Source organism: Manacus candei, unplaced genomic scaffold, assembly GCF_025592945.1.
Source record: "Manacus candei isolate 608988 ecotype Guabito, Panama unplaced genomic scaffold, ASM2559294v1 h1tg000005l, whole genome shotgun sequence".
NCBI classification, from domain to species: domain Eukaryota; kingdom Metazoa; phylum Chordata; class Aves; order Passeriformes; family Pipridae; genus Manacus; species Manacus candei.
This window is the reverse complement of record NW_026138053.1, coordinates 24,679,623-24,702,111: the sequence shown is the minus strand read 5'-3', so window position 1 is coordinate 24,702,111 and position 22,489 is coordinate 24,679,623. Positions and strand designations below refer to the sequence as shown.

The 22,489-nt window shown below is 43.1% G+C and overlaps 1 protein-coding gene across 5 annotated transcripts in view; it reads left to right on the top strand.

The window, feature by feature from the left end:
* RASAL2 (RAS protein activator like 2) overlaps positions 1 to 22,489 on the top strand; it is a 184,068-nt gene that overhangs the window by 37,968 nt on the left and 123,611 nt on the right. The gene's annotated exons all lie outside the window — the stretch shown is intronic.

The window sequence follows — 22,489 nt, the reverse complement described above, 5'->3', positions numbered from 1 at the left end:
CATTAGCTAAGTCTTATGGAGGGCTTAATGCCTCGTTGGAAAAAAATAATTCACTTGTGTAATTTCACAAAGTGGATGTAGCATTTGTAATCATCGTCTAGTAAAACTGGCTGCTTTTCCCCCTCCTGCTGCATTTCACTCGGGTGTCATGTTGGTATAAACACTAGTTACCCTAAAGAAAAATCCACCTCAGTCCTTTTTCTGGAACCTTGGTGGCTTTTTGGTTTCCAGCAAAGGGTAGCCAGATTTATTTTTTTCGTATGTGTGTGTGGGGGCCTCTGTTATAAAATGAGCATGCTATTAATTTTAGCTGTGCAGTTTTTGCTTGGAACCATGAGGGAAACTGTTTTTGTGTTTGGAGATGTCAAAGGAATTTCAACAAAGGTGATGTTCAGCAACCATTAAGGTCTGGAGATGAGCTTGTGTTCACTCCACTGATGTTGGGAAACCATGAGGGAAACTGTTTTTGTGTTTGGAGATGTCAAAGGAATTTCAACAAAGGTGATGTTCAGCAACCATTAAGGTCTGGAGATGAGCTTGTGTTCACTCCACTGATGTTGGGTGTGCAGTGCCCTTAACCCTCTCAGGAAAACCTTTACCAGGAGGTGAATGGAGACCTTAAACTACAAGAGATGTTCACTGGTGCTGCAAGTAGCAAGGAATTGGAGGAGAAAGTTCTTGTAGCCCATTGGTATAAGTCATAATCCTCACTGCCTTCCCTGTTGCCTTGTATCGTGTTTAGCTGGACCTGGAAGTGGAGTTATGCTTGTAAATGGAGCGCTGGAAGAGGCTGAGGGGCTAAAAACACAGCTACAAGTAGCTGCACTGGAGTAATTCCCCTGGAAAGGCAACCTGGGGCATTGGGCTGAGCATGACCAGGGCTCTGAGCTTAAAGGAGCTGCGTGGGATTGGGGAGAAAATGCAGGATTGAGCAGCTGCTGGGGTGCCAGCTGCAGGACGGTGCCAAGCTGAGTTACCCAGCGCTTTGCTGCATACACCAGCTATTTCTCCATGTTTCTCGCCAGCAGGATGCTGAGTGGAAGAGGAGTGGTGCTGTTTTTGTTGGAAGCAACCTCGGTACAAGAGGCCATGCTGGTCCAGAGGCATGGCATGTGAAAGCTGTTAGTGGTTTGCAGTGGTTTTAGGATGTTCTTTTTCTCCGGTTGAAATATCCAGCAATGCAAGTGAAACATCAGTGCCCACCAGGGACATTACTGAGTTTTAGACCCTTTTTTTTTTTTCTAATCTTGCCCTTCATCAGCAGATAGGAAACAATGAATGCAAATCTATTCCCCAACACGTGCAAATGCATTTTGTTGCTTGGAAGCTGAGCAGGAGCTCTGATGAATTATCAGCATCTGATTCCAGAGCTTTGACAATCTGCAATCTCCTTAATATTCTGACAAGCCACCGTGGGTATTATTCCTCTGTGTTTTTTCCTCTTTTGTATTCTTGAAACCCATATTGCAATCTGAATACTGTTGGTTTAGGATTAAAAGAGATATTGGCTGGGTCTATGATTTGCTCAGTTTTCCTCTGACAGCAGAAAGGGGGAGAGTGGATAGAATGATTCTCCTCCCCCCACAGTAGAACTGAAGCCTGAATTAGAAGCAGCTTTGAAAATTGAAGAGTTATCTGCTGTTCTGTTCATAATTGTGTCTAATATTGTGAGTAGCAAGGCACATAAATTATTCATGCGAGGAAGAAATCCTCAATAAATTTTTCTTGAGGAACCACAGCACTTCCAGGGAAAAAAACTTTTTTGCCTGTAAAGATTTTAAACAACTCTGCTCTGGATTCTCTGGCCAGGAGTATTATTCCAGTGACAGCCTATCTTTAGAAATAACTGCAGATTAATTTACGTGTGTTTTAAAATGTAGCTCGCTTACCCAGATGGCAATTAGATTCAAGTTAATGGTAATGTGGGATCTAGAGTAGCTCTCCAGCCTAAGGGCTGGCCATTTTTGCCATCCAGCTGTTTTCCAAATGATTTATTTCGTTTTCCCACTTGGGTTCTTTGCCCCACCCCTCAGCTTCACTCTCGCTGCTCTCAGTGCAGTGTGGGAAGAACAGCTGCACTAAGCAGCTCCAATAAATGACTTTATTAGAATTAGAGCTGTGTCTGCGTTACACTGATGCCAAAGGTCTTAGTTCATCTTGTAGCCTCTAAAACGGGTTGTCATCGTTTCCACACTGCCTGCACACGGTGGGGAAAGGCAGCTCTGACTCAGCCCCTGGATAAATGGGGATACAGGGAGCCGAGAGCCGCTGCCAGGAGATTTGTTCAGGCTTTGTCAGCGGCCAGAAATGTCTCTTTCCCCACTTATTGCACACTGAGTGTAACATGCAGACCTGCTTTAAACAGCTCAGGAATAAGGGTGAACTACCTTTCTGTCCGAATGATATAAAAATGTCCTTAAGATTGAGGATTTAGTGTGAAAATTCAGAGGAACAGTACAAATGTTATCCTAGGACACAGCAAAGCCAGTGCACCATCTCAAAGCTGCAAGCTCTGCAGCATTCCTCGCTGAGAGAAAGAAAATGAAATGAAAAATCTTTCTCTTTTCAGGTGTTCCAGTGAATAACAGGCTCACGAGTAGGGAGTTACCTTTTGTTAGTTGTGGAGTAGCTCACATTTTTTATGGCAAGATGAACATTCCTTGCTGCTTTTCCTGGTTCTTTGAACTTTATGGCATTGGAGGTACCTGCTGAAGGCAGTGGTGGTGTGTGCAATCCCAGGGAAGCCGTACCTACAGTGTCCTGGAGGTGGAGCACAGCAAGTCTTGGAGGTCAAACTCAACTCCAGGATCCACCTTGTTATGAAAAGTCTGGAGGAGGAGGAGGAGGAGGAGGTGCTTTCTGGCACCTGGAGAGGCCTCACCAACAGGCTCCCTTGCCTGGGAGGAGGGTTCAGTTGGAAATGCTGCCTCTGGGCTTCACTTTGAGGCTTCCCATCCTTTCATATCCACTGGCTCAGTGTCAGCTGCTGCTTGTATTTGTCTGGCCTTTGGATCAAGAATGCTGGAAGCTCAGTGCAGAGGACCACCACCGGAGAAGCACAGTGCCCAAGTGGTGTGACTTCTGAGGGTAGCAGGGAAAAACATTTCCTCTTCTGCATTTTCTCATTTCTTCTATTTTATCTGTAGCTTGTTATTTCTCCAAATTAGTCTCTGTCTGTTCTACACCCACCATGGCTCCTAAGCACAATTTTACCCCTTTTACAGTACAGCCCAAACAGCTTATTAACATCATTCTCACTTAACTTGTGAAGAAAGGATTATAAAGAGTACACTTTGTGTTAGTTGTCTTGTCAGCCTTATTTAACATCAGTACTTAAAGTATTTCACTGGAACACCTCCACCTTTATTGTTAAGGAGTGGATGTTTTTGTGGCTGGTAGGCACAAGGTATGAGCTTCCATTCACACATCTCTGCCGTTGCTTTTTTGCTCTCACTCAAATACCAGTTGTTTCTTTTGAGTAACTTGCACAGTGGCAGAGTGGGTAGAAAAAAATGGGGTTTGATTTTTGTCCCTCCTAAGATGTACCTTTGTCTTGAAGAAAAGAGAAATTGGTATTTTTAAGCCAAATAATGTATTTTCAAATACACTGTGTTTGGTTTTAGGGTTTGGGGTTTTTTTTAGCTGTTCTACTTTTAACTGGAATTCTGTGGGTGAAGTGCTAGAATAAAACCCAGCAGCAGCTTGATGCTGTTCACCCACTCTGATGGTAAAGCAGAAGGAAAAATACCAAGGAAGCTGGGGAAATGGGCAGCAGCCCTGAAAATCCAAACTCTTCCTAATCCCTCCCTTATTCCATCGTGTTACTGCACTCTTAGGAGTTCACAGGCAGCCTGAAAGTAGAGGCCGAAGTTCTTCAAGGGAGATTTGACAAATCCACCTGTCAGTGTCACCAGACAACTGATTTATCATCCCTGACAAGTAGAAAATTGCTTTGACTTGTCTGCAGGACAAGTAAAATTTAGTAACAGTGATGGGTTATTTTAGAAATTGTCACGACCATGTAAATCCTGTTATCTCTGTAACCCAACACTAGCGAGTTCTGATCTGTAAAATGACATTAACTTGCTTGGAAAAAAATTTTAAAAAAGGTCTCATATTAACAGATAACTGGACATTTTCCCCCTTCAGTTCATTTTTAAATCCTGTTGCCTTTCAAAGGCTGACACTTCTGTCTCTCAGCCCTGTTCCTCTGGTAATAGAATATTGAAGATGTCTTTTAAAGAAAAAAAACCAGCATGTAGCTACATCACATCATAAAACACAAAGGAAGAAAGTCTGCTTAATCTGACAAAGCATCAGTGTTTAGGCTGTAAGCTCATTATGAGGCTTGTGTAGTGGGAGCTGATTTTTTCAAATTAATTTCTATGATTACCATAATAAACATTTTAATAATATCCTTCCCTCATATCCTCAGCAGCTGAATATTTCAGTAGGTTATCTGGTCTTTCACAGCAGCCTTTATCCCCATCAGCTGTGCATGATCTGTTTACAAGAATGCTTATAGGTATTTCCAGTTTAATTTCATGTTCCAGGTTGTGCTGCTTCAGCAGTTTCTCTCAGTGCATTTGAGATGTTCCCAGAGAACACTTGGGGGATATTGAGATCTTTGAATTTCTAATTTTATTTGGTAGTCAATGCAAAGGAGTTGCATCTTATTGTATTTAAATCTTTCAAGTGTCTGCAAAACGATTTGCTGTAGCAAATACCCAACACCCCAAACACCGAGGCTGGTGCTGCAGCATTTTGTTTGGTATGTGTGTTATTTGCTGACAATAACAAGTGAAGCTTTCTGTTGTGCTGATGCTGTGACTGAGAGGTTGGGGGAATCTGGAAAGTAGGAGTGGGGCACTGTTAAACTGCCGAGATTTGTTGGGATTAGGGATCTGTGCAGTGCTGCCTCCAGCTCTGGGGTCCCTGGCACAGGAAGGACATGGAGCTGTTGGAGCAAGTCCAGAGGAGGCACCAAGATGATCAGAGGGCTGGAGCAGCTCTGCTGTGAGGAAAGGCTGGGAGAGCTGGGATTGCACAGCCTGGAGAAGAGGAGGCTCCTGAGTGACCTAACTGGGGCCTCTCAGTGCCTGAAGGGAACTTAGAGGAAAGATGGAGAGGGACTGTTTCTAAGGACCTGGAATGACAGGGCAAGGGGGAATGGGCTCAAATTGAAAGAGTATGTTTAGATTGGATATTGGGAAGAAATTGTTCCCTGTGAGGGTGGGGAGGCCCTGGCACAGGTTGCCCAGAGAAGCTGTGGCTGCCTCTGGATCCCTGGAAGTGTCCAAGGTCAGGTTGGATGGGGCTTGGAGCAGCCTGGTCTAGTGGAAGGTGTTGGGGGGTTGGAATGAGATGAGGTTTAAGATCCCTTCCAACCCAAACCATTCTGTGATTCCAAACCCAAAACTTCTGCCAGCTTCTTCAAGCTGGTGAGCTTTCAAGCTGTCGCACCACGTAGGTTTAGTCTTGCAGCTCAGCATTCTGCTCCTGCTTTTCTTCACTCACAGCAACACTGGAAATGTCAAAAAATATCATACTGATCTAAGCATTGGTCATAACATACTTCTACTGGGATCCTTTGCTTGCATCCAAAACCTTTCTTGGTTACTGGCTCAGTTTTCTGTAACAACCTCATGTACAGTGTGTTGTCCATGATTACTCCAACACTCCTGCTTCCTGAGTCCCTTTCCCATCAGTAGCTTTGAATATTTCTCCTCTTGCTCAAGTGTCACTTTGTCTGACACTCCACCAAGCTGGTTGTCAGTGAGCAGAGGAGCTGCAGCACATTGGTTGAGAGATCTGAAAGCTGTGTATGGGAAGCCTAGATGAGCATCTGAAATCAGAGTAAAATCTCCCAGCAAAATATTGTCTTAATCATCAGCTCTAGCGTGTAAAACTGATTTTTCTCACCTGTCTCTTTTCCACCCACGGTTCCCCCTCAACTCCTGTCCTCTGCTTGGCCCTGCTTTTTGGGCTTTTGGGGGTGGGACACCTATTTTCAGAGCAAGATGGGCTAAGTGCAGTAACTACATTTACTGACCTAAGAAAGCCACGGAAGAATAATTTAATAGTTGTCAAAACCTCCTATCAAAACCTACGTAGCAGAAATAAAGTAAGGATAAAATGTGTGACATTTTTGCAGTGATTACATCCGTTAGTACTGAGGAGAGACAGCAAAGCCTAGATAAGCTTTGATTTTAGTTTTTTTTTTTCCCCTTTTTTTGAAGCTACCCGGCTGCTGGTAAGTGACAGTAATATTGCTATTGTGAGGCTTTTTCAGTGACAGCTTGTCAAGAAATTATATACTCCCAGAACTGCACTATTTTAAAAATAGGGGGTGATGGAGGATTGTGTGCAAATGAGGAAGTAAACAAAGGCTTTGGAATTTCAGCCTGATGAAGAGGAACGTGTTCACCCCTGCAGGAAGAAATTGTTTCTAAGAAACTTTTGAAATAATGTAGGAAGAAAACAGCAGTGCTTAAGCCTGTGACCTGCTGCACACTTTGAAAGTGTTTCAACATCGACGTGGATACAAGCAGTAAAGATGGGAGATAGGAGCTAAAAAGCACTTCTAATGAAAAAACTGATAAGACCAGAAGAAACAGGTTTTGCTGTTAAGATGAAATGCTTCTTGCACTTGCATTTTAAGCAACGTTTTGCTTTTTAAAAAGCGTTCCAGGAAGGCAGAGGTAAAGCAGGAGACGTGATAATTACACAAAGAAGCTCGTTCCCTTCTGACATGTCACGCCAACCATTAAGTCAGGAGATGTGACGAAGCAAGTTTAGGAGGTTGTTTTGCTAAGCATGAGCTGTTCATTGGTTTTCCATTTTATTTGAGTTGTCGTTTCATCTTGTAAAATCAGTGAAGGCATAAATACATACAAATATTACGGCCTTTTAAACTTGCCCTGTTTGTAACGAGAGGTGTAGGAAGCTGCCGCTGCCTATTGACCCTGTCCCTCGCAACATCAATAATAATATGTTTATTTTTCCCCATCTCAAATGTTAAGTTGTTGATTTCAGTGGTTTTGACCTTCGTTTCCTGTTGGAATGAGACATCTCTTTTTTTTTTTTTTTTCTTTCTTCTGCTGCTTGGATTTGGAGATCGACCATCAGGAAGCAAAATTTTTTGCTTGTTTTAAGCTATGCAGGGCATATTCATTCCATGGTTTTTCTGTCCTCTGTTTCAACTTGTAATATCTCAGCTTCCTCCTCATTTACTTCAAATACATCCAAAAAAAAAAAAAAGGGTTGTCTTTCCTCTCGCAGGCTTTAAGCTTTTAGTAATGCTGATGCTATTATTATCAGGAGACTGAAGTTCACAGGGTGATGATACTTAAGTGAGAAATAGGCAGAGTGTCAAGGAATTACTTTGTTATTGTGCTCAAAGATCTTTCTCGAGGGCAAAAGTTAGAAGTTCAGCAAGATCCAATCACTGATGTCAGGTTTTGAGGATAGACAGAAAGCAGACTGACAGTGGGATAGAAGGAAGATGCACAGCATCTGCTATGCCTGAAATTGTACAGACTCTGTTCAGTAAACCTGGCTACTTAGGCTAAATTTTACCGTGGTTTTGATTGTTCAGTTAAACATTTGAAATAGATTTTGGCAGCTGCCTTAGTTCATATACATGTGATTGGTTCCTTCATGTCTTCATTTTTGCTCTGCAACCTTGTTAAGCTGATCCTTCTTTCAGATAGCATCATTAAAATATACAGACTCATTAAAAAAATGCCAGGTTTCTAATATCTTCTTCACATAGCCTGTGTGCATCTGCTTTTTGTGGCAACAGTGTGTCCAAGCTTATCTTTTTGTCTTTTATTTTCTGATTTTTTTTTTTCTTTCCCCCAGTGTATTATCAGCTGTGGGAAGTGAACCAAGAGAGAGGGACCCCTGCATTATGTCAGGGCTCAGGACTTCAGGGGTGACTTATCTGAAGCCTTGCCTGAGTAATGGCTCTGTCAACATTTGCTGAAGGGGATAAATTTTGCTTCCTTGGTCACAGAGTACCAGGTCCACTTTTCCGTCAGCACCTTTGACTCTTTCTTTGCTGGCTCAAAAAAAAAAAAAGACAAACAACTTGAGTAGCCTGTAGCCAAGTTAGAGGTGGAAGTACAGCACATTTGAATCCTGTCTTCATTTCAACAGTGTTTTGGTTATATGAGATGGAAAAGTTTTAGTTGCTCTGTGTCTGATTGGTATCAGTGCATCACAGGCACTCTGCATCACTGTTAATATGCTGAAGAATAATGTTCTTCAAATTAAACTTTGAATACGTTTTCCCTCTATTTCTTATGCTTGTGATCTGAGAGAGTGTAGTATTTCTTTCTCTCCCGCTTTCCTCCTTCTCCCAGGCTCTCACTGTTCCTAGACACTGAGAGATAAACAGGATACATCAAAGACTTTTATCAGGTTTGCATGCAGTGACCTACCAGACTCCGTGGATGGTGCTCTGTAGGACAGTTACCCGGAAATTTGGGTGCCCTCTTTTAGGATTGACCCACTACCTCCAAACTGTTCTGGCTCACTGACCTTGAACAGTGTATTTGTAGAACATTTGCCTTTATGAAGCAAATCTACCAGATCCCCCATTCCCCAGCAAGAGGCTTTCTGTCACTCTAATTCCCTTATCATAAACACAGCAACTTCAGTGACCCCCCAATCCTGGCCCATCTGTCTCGGATTTACTAGAATAGTATCATGGTTTAAATAACATTCCCTCCGTTTGTGGAAGCAAACATTTATTGTTTTATCTGCAGGGAGAATTGATGAATATTAGTATTTGCAGGGATAAATGTCATTTTATCATGGGCTCATAGCAATAACCCTTCTGGCTGCACCTGCTGTTTGAGACAAAGTGCAGGGAAAAGTGACTTCCAGGTTGACTTCCAGTCCAAGAGGAAAGCCAGCACTGCTCTATCTCTAAAAATGACAGGTTTATAAATGGGTTTTTTTTCTTAGTTTCAGCTGTTTGTTTGAAATTTTGAGTTTTATTTTTGGGATCAAGTGCCTATCCCAACTCCTTTAACTGACTTGTCTCCCGGATTGGTTTTCCCCTGTGGGGAATAAGGAACAATAACATGCTGCAGCTCAGGGACACGGATTGTTTGAGTGCTGTACCATGTGAATAGGCATCCTTAGTGATCCAAACCCTCTGCTTTTTTAATCTACCTAGCACAGACCTGAACTTGGAGTCCCTGGTTTTTGGGCTGATTTCACAGGTAGCGAAACTTCATTTTCCAGTTTGACAACCTGATTTTACAAATATTGGGGGAAATCATCCTACAGTGTAACTAGCAGGAATAAAACCTTTTCTGTAACTTTCCAGAATCTTTTCTGCTGACATTTTTTTCTTGTTACAGTACTTTTAGCAATATTTTTATATCTACTTTATTCCTGGCTTGTAGCAACTGCGAGGAATCTTTTAAATAAGGACAGTTGTTAGTGTGTGTGGGTTTGAGAAGTTAGGAATTCACAGCCACTTGTATGTGCAGGAAAAAATAGCACTTTTTTTTCCAGCCTTAACTGTTCCATGATTTTTGGGGGAGGGCAGGGAGGCATCAGGCACTTCCATGGTCATTTCATGCTGCTCGATCCCTCTGCCCCCTCCATCCTGTGTTGGATCCTCTGCCTGGTTTAAGGCTGTAGGTCAGTGTTGTAAGTCAGTTTGTGCACATGCTCTGCTTCATTAGAAAGCTTTATTAATTAGAGGCTTCTCATATTCTTCTCTTGATAGTTTACTGCTCTCACACTCACTGATCCCAGGAGGAGGTGGTTCACCAAAGATACAGCCAGTCCTGCTGGAAGGAAAGGTACTAACCTGGTTTAGTGCTGGGCAAAGGCTGCTGTGAATTTGACTCTATTCATTGATTTGCCACTCCCAAACAAATGAGTAGTCTGTCCTTTGTTGGATCACCTGTTTACTAGCCAAAGTTTAGGAATAGAAGGGAAAAAGTAGTATGTGTGCTGTTGAAGCAGCTTCTAAACATGTGATTATAGGGTTAGAAAGAAAATCACACAGCAAGAAAATGCCAAGTGCAGATTAAACATGAAAATGAGATTCTTCCTGAACTGCTCTGGGAGCCCAGCAGCACGTTCTGCTGCTCCTCGTGGGGTTTGCTGGCTTTGGGATTTCTTCAGGTTTACAATTCTCTTGCTAGAATTGCTCCTGAGTGCAACCTTCTCCTTTAGCCTAAAATGAAGTGGCCCAGTACCTGTGCTCTGTCCAGGCTGGGCTTTGAGAGTTGGGTGCGAGTGTGGGAGCAGGATAGTTGTCCCCTTGCACTCTTGACTGGGAGGAAAACCAGGGCGAGAATCTTTTCCTGATTTTTCCTCTTAATTTGCACATTACTCATACATCTGTAGGCTTTTTGCACCGTCTGTGGGCCCTCAGTCTGTCTCTGACTGTTTCTCAGGGTTTGGGACATTGGTTGTCCCCAGATCTCATTTGCTTCCTACCTGCCCTCTCCCTGTGAGCATTGCACGAAGGCCAAGTGTGACAGACACATGACAGCTTTGCCATTCCCTGTTGGGTCTTTTTTTTCCCTTTTAAACTACCTTCCTTCCTTTCCCACCACTTCTTTTTAGCATTTTTAGCCACTGTAAGGTTCCTGCTATAATTAGCTCTGAGCATGACTGTTGTTATCTTTACAGGGTTTAATTTTTAAAGGATGGTCTGGAGGAAGTAATGCTCGTTTGGCTGAAATCCTTTTATTGTTCTGGCTGAGTGGCCAGCTCGGTGATCACAACACACAACAGACTTGTAAAAACTTATCTGCTTGTCCTCTTCAGGTCCTCAGCCTCGGTTAAGGGTTGTGATGCACCATGTGATGTACAACTTAAATATTATACACACACCCGCCCCGCAATGCATGCGCTGGTTTATTTTCATTTAGTCTGGATTTGTATAACTTATCTAGGTCATCAGGATAACTTTTTACCCTGTTGTCCATCCTTTTCCTTTTAGCATATGAGTGAATTTTTTCTCTGTATTTACTAGTGTGGAATTAAAAAAAAAAGAAAAAAAATTAAACAAGATACAGTAACTTTGACTTCACCTTGCACCATCTTGCAAACAAATCAGCGGCTATCGCCGTGCCCTTCCCAGAACTGGGTGTGGTGGCTGAAATAAAACATCTCTGGAGTACAAAGAGAACACAGCCCTATTGTTTCAGGGCAGGCAGAAAGATGACTTCTGAAGGCTAAAGTGTGGGGTTTGGTAGTTTTTTTGTTTTTTTTTTGCGGGTGTCTTTTTTTGTGTGCTTTTTTTTTTTTTTTTTAAAGTAGGGTTTTTGTGCTGCTCTTGCCACTTTTTCTCCAGCCTTTATTATGTTATTGATTATCTAAATAAAGTAATTTTACAAGGAGCCTTCAGGGCCCATCTCTATAATTTGAAGCTCTTTTCGAAGTATCTGCTCCAATTTAATTGAAGAATTTCAGCAAGTGGTAGCTTGGCTTTGAAGTGTTCCTCTGCACTGAGGAGGGACTGCTCCGAAGGAGAACCTCCCTGGGCAGTTGCCTCAATATTTAGCCTCAGAGAAATGTTCAATATCCCTTTCTCTCCCTCCCCCTCATTGTTTTACACTCATGCTTGCAGCTATCTTGAATTTCATTTTTAATTTTCAAGTTGAGATTTTTTCCTTATGCATTTTATGCAGGACTCAGTCTTGTGCCTTAAAATCAGTCTAGATTTAGTGCCTAAAGAGCAAACGGGGCAAGAAGGCCTCCTGCATAAGTGATATCGTTTTTCTTGCTGAGTAAACCTGGTTTTATGATCATTTCTTTGCTGGCAGCAGTCCCAGAAGGTTTCTGACTGGATGCTCATGCCCGTGTCCTGCTCTATGACTTTAACCCATGGATGGGGTCTGAAGTGTCTCTGGTGTAAGCACAGTTCCTCATGGAGAAATGGTGAACAAAATAGCTGGACTTGGCCCAAGGATGACTAGTGGAAAGCCTGAGGATTGTGTTATGCAGGAGAAAAGCCTTAGGGACTGTAGGAGAGTCCCTGGGATCTTGGAGCTTTGGCTTCCCAGAGAACCCTGGATGGTGGTGCAGCATAACTGGAGATAAAAGGCAAACCACACTTAATAAGAGCATAATTTATGATTGTGGCCTCTTGTGCCAAGTCACCACGTGTGGAGATGGTTGTTCTCAGCAACCTAAGGAGTGGTCTTTGTGTTTATGATCTCGTTTGCTCCAAACACTAATTGACACCGAGCGTGTTAGAAAGGAAGTGATTTTGGGGTGGGTTTTCCCCTGAAAACACAATGGAGTGGAGTGTGAGCTTCTTCCTTTGCAAGCACCTGCTGCCATGAGGCATTAGATGTCCTTGAGCACAGCCCCAACCCTGGCATTTCAGCAGGTCTCTTACTTATGTGAGTTCACGTAAAGCAACCCCTTGACAGTGCTTAGCAACATTTTTCTTTAAACTTTTGTTTTCATTTGCAGTCAGCATTGCTCACTTAAAAGGTTTCCCATTAAGATCTGCTGCTACTTCTTTTATATCTGATCTTTCAAATGTATTCTTATGTGGCTTTTCCATCTCCCCTGTGTTTGTCCTTTGGACAAAATGTGATAAAAATGGCTGATTAAAAAAAAATTATACTTCAAGTACTCTGCTTTACTACAAACCTGATGATAAAAAATTTAGAGCATTAACATCTTGACAGATCAATCATTTCAGGTTGTTTACTGCAGTGGACTAATGTTTGATCCTTCAGTCTTGTTTGGAAACATAAAACTAGAAATTTTAAAAGCTTACTCTCCGTTTCAGACTGAAAGCTTAGGCTGCATAAAATCCAAGTCCGGTAGAGCACCATGTGCTGGTCAAATGAGAGAAATATTTGACGTCCCTCAGCTCTGGTAACAAAAGGACCATAGTGTGTGGAATCCCTGATGCCAGCTGTGTTGAAAGTTGCTGACTTGGCCTGTGGCTGTTCCCTGCTCATACAGAATTACACTTTCATAGGCACAGTCCAAGCTGTGTGCAGTTTTCTTTTTTTTTTTTTTTTTAAAGAGAAACCAAACATATGCACAAATATAAGCAGAGAAGTATGTCAAAGTTGCAAAATAAGAAGCAGGCAACAAAGCATGTTTGTTTATGAGAGTGTCTTTGTGAGTAATTTTGGTTTTGACTATGGTCTACCACACCTTCATTTCTTGATCCCTTTTTCCTTTTGTTCATCTTCTCAAGTATTGCAGCTTTGTCTAATTCCTTGAAGGGGAATGTAATAAAATGATAGTATTTCTAAGGAATGCAGCATCACATCTCTGACTGTACAGCCTTGCTCATGTTTGCTCTCTCACTTCTTGGGCTCTGCTACATGCTAATAATCCTCCTCTTCAAAGGCCTTTTCCTGTGTGTTGAGTTGCATGGAATATAGAGCAGCTCCTGCTAGGTGCTTTTTTTCTTTCTCCCTGTTGTAATGAGGAGAGGTGAGTAATGGAGAAGCATTTCCTCTTTTTCTAACCACTGTTAAAAACCCCAGAACAATCCACATGTCCAGAATGCAAGTAGGGCTGTTATTTGTGAAGATCAGTGTGTTGTGCCATAGAGTGTTGAAACAAGGATGAGAGCCACGCATGGATTTCATTGTATCCATAGTGGCTACTTGCAGAAAGAAGAGATTGTGATGTTCTTCAGCAAAATTAAGTATTCCCCCAAATATTTTCATTTCTCCAGAATCACGGTCTTTAACTGTGGGACTCTGATAAAGTGAAATCAATCTGAAGTTGTAGAAAACATGCACATATTTTATGTGATTAAGTTAGCTTGACCTGAGAAAGTAAATATCTGTTTTACAGTGTTGTTTACACAAGAAAACAGTGAGGAACACATGTTTCTTTGAAAGATGACTCTTCAGGCTACAACAGAATTTTATTAGGGGGCTCTTGGGATCGGTTTGCTCTACAAAATGCTTTGTGCTGCAGTAGTGATTCTCCCCGTGCGGAGGAGGATGGCTGGTGGGGTTAACTGTCAAAGGGCTGTTGGGCTGAGTAATTCCCTGACACATCTTCCTTGCTGCAGGAGAAGCTGCCTTCTGAAGTCAGAATCATTTTCACAACAGTAAAACCGTAAGGAAGTTGCAGGGCCCAGATTTTTGCTCCGCTAATGCAGTTGGGAAACCCTCCGATTTAAAGGCAAGCTGAGAATTTCTATGGCTAATCTACTATATAAAGGCAAATTAGAGTTAACTGATGTGCTTCTAAATGTGGCCTGTGTGAAATGAAGTTCCTTGTAGTGTAATGTGTTGGTTTTTTTTTTTTTTTAATAGCATGATTTATTACTCTGTAAGTAGGTAATTCCTCGCTGCCGATAACCACATGGCCGCTCTTCCTTCTGCCATCGCCGCTCCCTCGCAGCACTAAAGTGCCTTTCAAAATGCCATTGATTGAGTTGTAGCCCCTTGGGGGGCTGTATTTAGACTCTCTGTTAATAGATCAGCTCGTTCATGTAATTACCGAACTCTGACAGAGCAGCTTCTGGAGCTCAGTGCACGTTATCCCTTTCCATTTGCATCCCTGGGAATCGCAGGACAGCCCTTCGCGCTCGGCGAGGAGTTGACGCCCTTGGAAAATGGAGAAATCGTTTTGTAGCTCCCAACAGACCTTTCAATAAATATCAGCAAGTTCCGTTTGTCCATGAGATAGACAGGAAAATATTTTCCTACTGATTTGCGTTGTCATGACTTCATTGGCTTGAAATGACACCTTCTGGAAGTGCCTCTCCTGCTGGGATGCACTGGAGTGACAACTCCTGTCTGCATCTGGAATGGACTTCACCAAACTTCCTGGCTGAAGGATGCCATGGGAAGCCATACCTGGCTTTGCAGCTGCTCCATTCACTTGACTGTGGGGAATACTGGACGGTGCTAGAGACAGGATTTATTTCCTGAGGCACTCTCTGTGATTTTAGTCGTGTTTCAGCGTTATGGAGCGGGATGAATGAGGCAGTGCAGGGACAGAGAGAGAGAGGCTTTGTGGTTTTTATTAGCAACAACTGTGCAAGCAAACTTAATTTGGCATTCTGAGGCCCGCTGGTGGTGTTCCAACTTTACCCCTCAGCTGTTGCTGCCTGCATTGCAGAGGACTCTGTAATCCAGCAATTCCTCATTGTCTCCAGCCCCTGCCGTTTATAAGTGGGACTCAGGTTGCAGAGCAGATTAACTGAGCATTCCCTTTTATTTTTAATTCTAATACGAGCATTTCCTCGAGCCATTGGAAAAATACACCTGGCACTTACTAGCCTGGAGATATGTGCTTATTAACTGAGGTGGAAAATACCTGTATGATCTTGTCCCCTATGGTTTCATAGGAAAGAAACAGTAATGTGCACTTGGCTTGTGACACTTCCTATATTTCATCTATTCTCCTACTCCCAGAACAACCAGTCTGGCTGTATTCTTTCTTGTCTTCCTCCTCTCTTATTTCCTTCTTCTGTAGTTCATGGTATTTCTCATCCTGTCTCTTTTGTCTGTGTGCTTCCCTTCCTTATTGCTGTCCCAGGTGCAGCAGTGGTGCCATCTTGCTGATTTTTCCTATCCTTTTGATAGTGATGTTCTTTAGGATATCTTTTACCTGCACTCTTTTTCAGTCTGTGGGAGAATTAAAAAGGTTTGCAGCAGCTGCCACTGAGGCCAAGCCTTCTCCCTTCTCTTCTCTCTGTGCCAAAGTTTTGGGACAGTAAAAGTGTGAGTAAAAAGAGCATTTGTGGGTATCACTCACCCTTCCCCTGCTCCCTTCAAACAGTCATTCTACATAAAAGCATTTTGCACAGATGATTCTAGCTGGTCATTGACATGCCAGTGGTGAATTAGCTTTTGAAACCACGCTTTGGGGGTCCGGGGTGCCTTTTGCCTTGCACGAAAATGGTATCCCAGAGCTATTTTACACCAGTGGGGAAGGCTTGTCTCTTGGGAACTAAACTTTTGGCTGCCTATTGCTTCCCCTGGTTGCAGTCCAAAAGAGCCTGTCAAATGCCTGACTTACCCCCCTCCTAGAAAAACTTGAGCAACTTTGGCATGACATCAGCCAACATAACCCTGAAGTTTTTCAGCTGACTGTTGACTCGGTTACACTCGCAAGAAAGCAACAAGTGGTTGGGTCAACTCTGCTTCAACAAACTAAGGCAACTGTTGCTTTTAAAGATATTCCCAATTTCTGCAGTAAAATTAGCATCCTGCTTCGTGCTTTTTCACCCTTTCCAGACAAACATTTTAAGACGAGGAAAAAGAGGAAGGTAGGTGGTTTTAATTCTTGCTTGGTAGCCTCTAATTGTAGTTCAAGCAAAAGCCCAGGACTACAGGCATAAGGGAAATTCCCACATTTTCATCCAGTAGCATGGCTGGAATCTAGTGTGAAGATATGATGTGCTTTTTTTGGGCTACTATGCCTTGTAGCTTTTTTTTTTTCTCTCACTTACTCTAACATACAAGTGCCTGCCCCGTGGCAGAGGTGTGTGTGTGCTCATGTAAAGATCTCCCTGGGAAAACTGATGAGGAAGAGTTGTGTGAAACAATTGACAAAAACTGCCTTTCTCTTCTGCTAAAGGAAAAACAATTGCTCCATTAAACTGCACATTCAGGCTTTCACACAGCCAATGTGTAAATCCATGAGTTTTCAAAAAGGGTGGTTTTGATTCCCGGGATGACTTGGGATGGAAATGCTCATTTGAGGGAAAACAGCATTGCTTTGCCCGTGGATTGCCATGGGCTTTTAGGGTTATTTTGGAGAGCAAATTACAAGATTCTCGTGCAGTTCTAAACTCTGTTTTCCTTACAGATGTGCTCAGGTTTAGGGATTGAGGGTGGGTTTCTGGCAACCAACAGCAAAGGTCCGATCTCTTACGCGCTCACAGCCATTAAACGTGTCTGGTCTGCGATGGGGGGAGAGGGAGATCCTGGGAAAGAAAGGCAGAAACCAGGCTTAAGACTTAGGGCAGTATTTTAGTATTTTAAGAACCATTTCCAACAGGTGAGAGGAAGAAAAATTGTCCTGGGTTAAAGAAAGTTGTTTTTTTTTGGTTTTTTTTTAAAGGGTTGTTTTAGTTGGCTGACCTTCTTGGTAAAGAAAACCCTTATGTTAAAGATTAATATCTGCATCCTCCTCTTATCGAATTGGCACCTGCAATAAACCTATTCCAGACCTCAAGAATTACCAATAGAGCTGCACTGAGTAAATTTGATATCACCAGGGGGTGACTGAGAGAGAGGGAAATGGATACCTTTGAGTCTCTTCTACCTTGCAGAGCAGCCAAAGCTGCAATTACTGTCAGTTAACTGCATGTTTGGTTATTTATAAAGATAAGGTAGCTCACTAACAGAGTAATAGCAGTTTTTCTATTTTACCTTGGCAGTATCCTACAATAAAATAGGAAATTTATTAGCATACTAATGAATTATGTAGTCTTTCTGTGGCACACCAGCAAGTAAACTGGGTGAGGAAACACTTGCTCTTTTGTCTTTTTAGCATCCTTTGGCTGGAAATCCTCCTCTAAAACAAGAGGTACAGGGGAGGCTGAACTCTGATGTATTTTTCTTTGCACTGGTGCTGGCAACAAAATCATTAATCTCACCTCCCTGCAGAGCCAGTGGCAAGAACTGGGAACAGTCCTGTGGTAACAGGGATCAGAAGTGAGATGGATGTTGTGCAGGTGCAACAGCATTTCCCCCCTGTGCTGAACACAGAGTTATAGAAATCCACTCCTGTCTCTTATACACAGCCCAGAATTATTTTTCTAGAGAGATGCTGTGTCCATTTCCAGCTGATGTGCATCTGCATTGGGCCAAGGACTGCAGAGTCCTGTGTAAGGACCATGCAAGTATGTAAAGACTGACCCAAGCACACATTTCTTCTGTTTCACCCCATTTAATCCATTGTAGATACCTCACTTTAGCTTCCCATCCTCGATCTCCCTGACCTCCCTCTTCTTTCCTCCCTTCATCTTTCAAACACGTGGAGCTGTGATCTCTTAATAGTTCATTTCATTTCAAAGCACCTTAACCTGCAGAATGAGCCGCTGGCTGTTTGTTGTTGGCTTCCCAACGATTTCCTGTTTGTCCGGGTGCTGGGTTATTCACTCGGCAGTTAAGGGAGGCAATTAGGCCGCTGAAAGCTCCTCGTGGCCGAGATGTGCCAGGCTGGCACAGGGGCTGTGTGTCAGCCACAAAGCCTTTCTCCCTTCACTGGCAGTTCACACAGTTCTTTTTCATCTTTCGGTTCAGATTTCTCATTTTCTGAATTTAGCTTCTTGTCTTTTCTTTTTCCTTTTTTTTTTTGTTTATTTTGTCTGGCTCAAATTGCAGCACAAAAGCAATCCTTAATATGTCTTTCCTTGCACATTTATGCAGAAAATTGTCAGTCTCCCAAGGGAGGGAGGGCAGTGGGAGAGGAGAGAACAATCTGCAAATTCTTCCTTATCAAAACCTCTGGTTGACAGAAATTAAAACCTCACTCTATTTTCTCTTTTTTTTTGAGTGCACCTTAAAATACTGGATGAACTTCAGCAAAGTTAATTTGCTCATAGAGAATGTCGTGGCAGAGGTGAGAAACACTTGTCACCATGTAGACTGTATTTTGGGGGATTTTTTTGCCTCATCCTTGCAGGTTTTGTGTGGAGATAGATAATTGCAGGCACTAGCAGTCTGCCTGTTTGTTTTGCCACCACCTGTAGCTGCTTATAGGACAAGGGGGGATGGCTTTAGGCTGAAGGAGAGTCTGTTTAGATTGGATATTAGGAAGAAATTCTTCCCCTGTGAGGGTGGTGAGGCCCTGGCACAGGTTGCCCAGAGAAGCTGTGGCTGCCCCATCCCTGGAAGTGTCCAAGGCCAGGTTGGAGGGGTCTTGGAGAAACTTGGTCTAGTGGAAGGTCTCCTGGCAAGGGAGCTGGAATAAGATGAGCCTTAAGGTCCCTTCCAACCTAATCTTTTCTAGGATTCTGTGTTGCCCTGCTGACTCCCACAACTGCTTCTCTGAGGACAGACATGAGATCCCCTCTGCTGACTCGCTCTGAGTTAGTGAAAGGACCTGACCTTGTCTTCCTGTCCTCTTCTTTTCTCCTTCTCTTCTTTCCCACTGTGAAATGTGCAAACATGGGTAAGAGAAGCTGCAGGGAGAAGGGGACTTCTTCCAGAGGATGTAGGTTGCTGGGGAAGAAAGGGAGACCGGATTTGGGGAAGGAGCCTGAGGTTTGAAAGAGCTGAGATAAAACAGCTCTTGGAAACCTCAGTGAGGACTGTGCCACGTGTGTTCAGAGCCCACAGCCATGGGGAACTTGGGTGTTCAGGGAAGGAGGAGCCTGAGCTCTGTACTGAGAACTTGAAGAGCTGCTGCTGTTAAGTTCAATTTTGCAGGCAGTAGAAATCCAGATAAAGTATTGAGCTGTATTTTAGAGAATTCATCCTGCAGGAAAGGGTGACTCCGTGTTTGTGACTTCTTTACAGTGTTTTGGTTTTTTTTTTGTCCTATCAAGAGTTATTAGAGACATTTGGTTTTGATATCTTAGATTCAAGGAGACAATCTGTCATTTCATCAGCACATTTCTGGAAATGTATGTGGTTCTCCCCACACCCCCCTCCTCCCCTCTTGCTATAGATGTCCTGTATCAGTCACAGCAGCACTATTGCTGCCTGCAGTTAATGATAATTTCCCTGTGTTTTAAATTTTGCTAAAGCAAACCAGAGACATGGAACTGCTATTGGCATTTAAACATAGAAAATAAATATACTTCTGCTCCCAAATGAAGACTATCTCTGGAGACAAATTTATAGCGATCTCCTATGTAGTCTCAGTGCTCTTTTCCTTGTCTATCTTAATTCCTAGTTTATGTGCAAACAGACGTGGCACTGAAAAGGCTTAAAAAGTTGAATTTTTCAGTCAAATGATTTTTTTCAGATTGGACACCGTTTGCTGGGGTGGGAGGTCAGGAATTGGTGATTATCTGAAGAGGTAAACTTTAAATATATAGCTTCCTATTTTTTTGAATAATAAGGGTCTTTGATCTGTAGTGTGTTTGGGGTTTTTTGATGGTTTGTTTTTTGGTTTTTTTGTCACAAAGAGAGTCTTTGAATGCAGACTCTGCAAATACTTTGATCGAAGCTATTAATGCACCATTGATTTCCTCCATTGACTTGTCCATTAGATATTTAATCTCTTCCTTTTGACAAGTGTGTATTTCTCTGTTTCAAAAGCAGCCTCCCACTGTCCTTTGCACAGTGGGAAGCATCTCCTGCTGGCTTTGTCACTTTGCCAGCCTGGAGACTTGGCTTCCAAGGGCAGTTGAACACTTGGACTCTTCTTGTCCTTCTGCTGGAGCTGGAGGAGTTGGGGAGCAGATTCCCCATTGCATGACCATCCAAGCCTGGTTAATCTGTCCTGCCTGAACAGGGCATGCTGTGATTCCATGGTTTTGTTGCCAAACCCGTGGCAGGACTGATGTGAAAGGAATCACAGCGGTGTCCTGGATGCTCCCTGCCCCGTGTGCTTTCTTCTGTCCCTCCTTTCTCTTTACTTAGGCCAGTTGTAAGAACGTTTTGTTAGGTGGTCACCAGTGATGAGTTTTTTTTAACAGCAACTGCTGAACTGCATGTGTTTCACAGAGTTCTGTTAAACTCTGTTTCGAAGAATACATTTCACTTAACCCCCCAAAAAACCCCATAAAAATGAGGGATGATCAGCTGTCCTGGGGTCTGCACAGGCAGGGACTGTGGTTTTTGAACTTCTGAGACATCTCGTTAAGCTGAATGCCCGAGAAACAAAGTGATTTGATTCACTGCTTATATTTAGTATCATTACCTACTGCATTAGGTTCTGTTCTCTTCCAAGCATTAATGGTTTTGCTCAGGAAGGTTAACAGGGAAAACGCCCAGCAGAAGGCATTTTTGTGCTTATCAGAGGGCAAAAGCGTGGAAAACATCAGGTCACTGTGCTGGGTGTCAACTTGTTTCTTTTTTTTTCTTCTTTATTTTTTTTTAAGAGTCTGCAGAAGCAGCTTTATTTAAGGGTGGGGAGAGGATGTCCTTCCTTTTTGGTAAAGCCTGTAAAATCAGAGGTGCTGGTGGATCCTTAGAAGAACAAATGTGACCTGAAATCACAACACCCTCTATATGTCTTGGTCCAGAATCCTGTATCACAAATATGTGGATCCCAAGCTTAAAATGTATCCTGGGATCCTAAATACCCGAGGTGATAATCTCTCTGGGCTTGAGTATATTTGTAATTGAAACAAAAATTCTAATTACTAGGTTTATATGTAACATTAAAAGTATGATTGACCTTGTATTTATTCCTTGTTAGGAACCAGTTTTTACTGTGACTGTCCATAGTCACATGGCAGGCTAGGGGGATGGTGCCCAGATTTAAGGTGCTGCTGGTGAAACTTTAGTTTAAAGCATTAAACCTTTGAAGATTGTTTGCAAGTCTTGGCTGCCAAGAGAGCCAAAATCCTAAGGTCACCTCAGGGAATTGCATGATTCCTTGTGTTTCTGGGGCCAGCTGAGGAGCTGTAATCAGCTTTCACTACAGAAGTGTAAAATATACTGTCTAATTTGATGTGTAAGAGGTGAAAGCCCCAGCTATTGGGGAAGTGGGGTTGATAGTGGAAGCCAGTGGAAGAGTTTGAGCACAGCTTTGCTGGTCTGAAGCCTGTGTGCTGCTCTCCATTCTCCTCGGTCCCATCTCTGTATGTCACAGTGTTGGTTTATCCCAGAAAACCCCTTCAAGGGGCCAACTGACCAGCCTCTTCTTTTGACCTGACCTTAAATAGATCCCTCATTCAAGCCCATTTTTCTCCCCCTTATGGGGTGTGGGAAGCAGCAGAGCTGCTCCCACATTTTTCCCTTTCTGAAGCACAAGGGGCTGTGATTCCTCAGAGCGCTGCTGCTGGAAGCAGCCACGTTTTCTTTTCCTTGCTCCCGAGGAGTCTCATCCTGGGGCTTGTTATTTTTACTGCGTGGAACCCCCTCATAACCAGGCTGAGGAGCCTCTGCTGCCCGAAGGAATCGCTCTGTTCACTGATACAAATTTGAGGCATCTCCTGAGATTCCCTGTGACAATCCCGTCATCCTGCCAAGGAACCCCCGTTAATATTCATGTGGTAATTGTTTCAGTACTTGGCAGAGTCGAGGGTGTTAATGTGAAGCCTTCTTTGGCTGACGGGTATTAAAGAAGTGATTTATGCTTTGTACTGCAGCAGTGATTTCATTACACTTGAATTAAATCCTGAGCGTCTTTCAGTGGATGTGTGCATAACATGGACACTTGCATTGAGGCAGTTGGCTGCTCTATTGGGCTACACAAAACTCTCCCCTGTAAGAAGGGCGTGGACCTGCTGGTGCAAGTCCAGAGAAGGACCATGCAGATGATCTGGAGAAGAGGCTGGGGCACCTCTCCTGTGAAGAGGGGCTGACAGAGCTGGAGTTGTTTGGCCTGGAGCAGAGAAAGGGCTCAGTGGTCTCCCTGGAGCTTTCCAGTACTTGAAAGG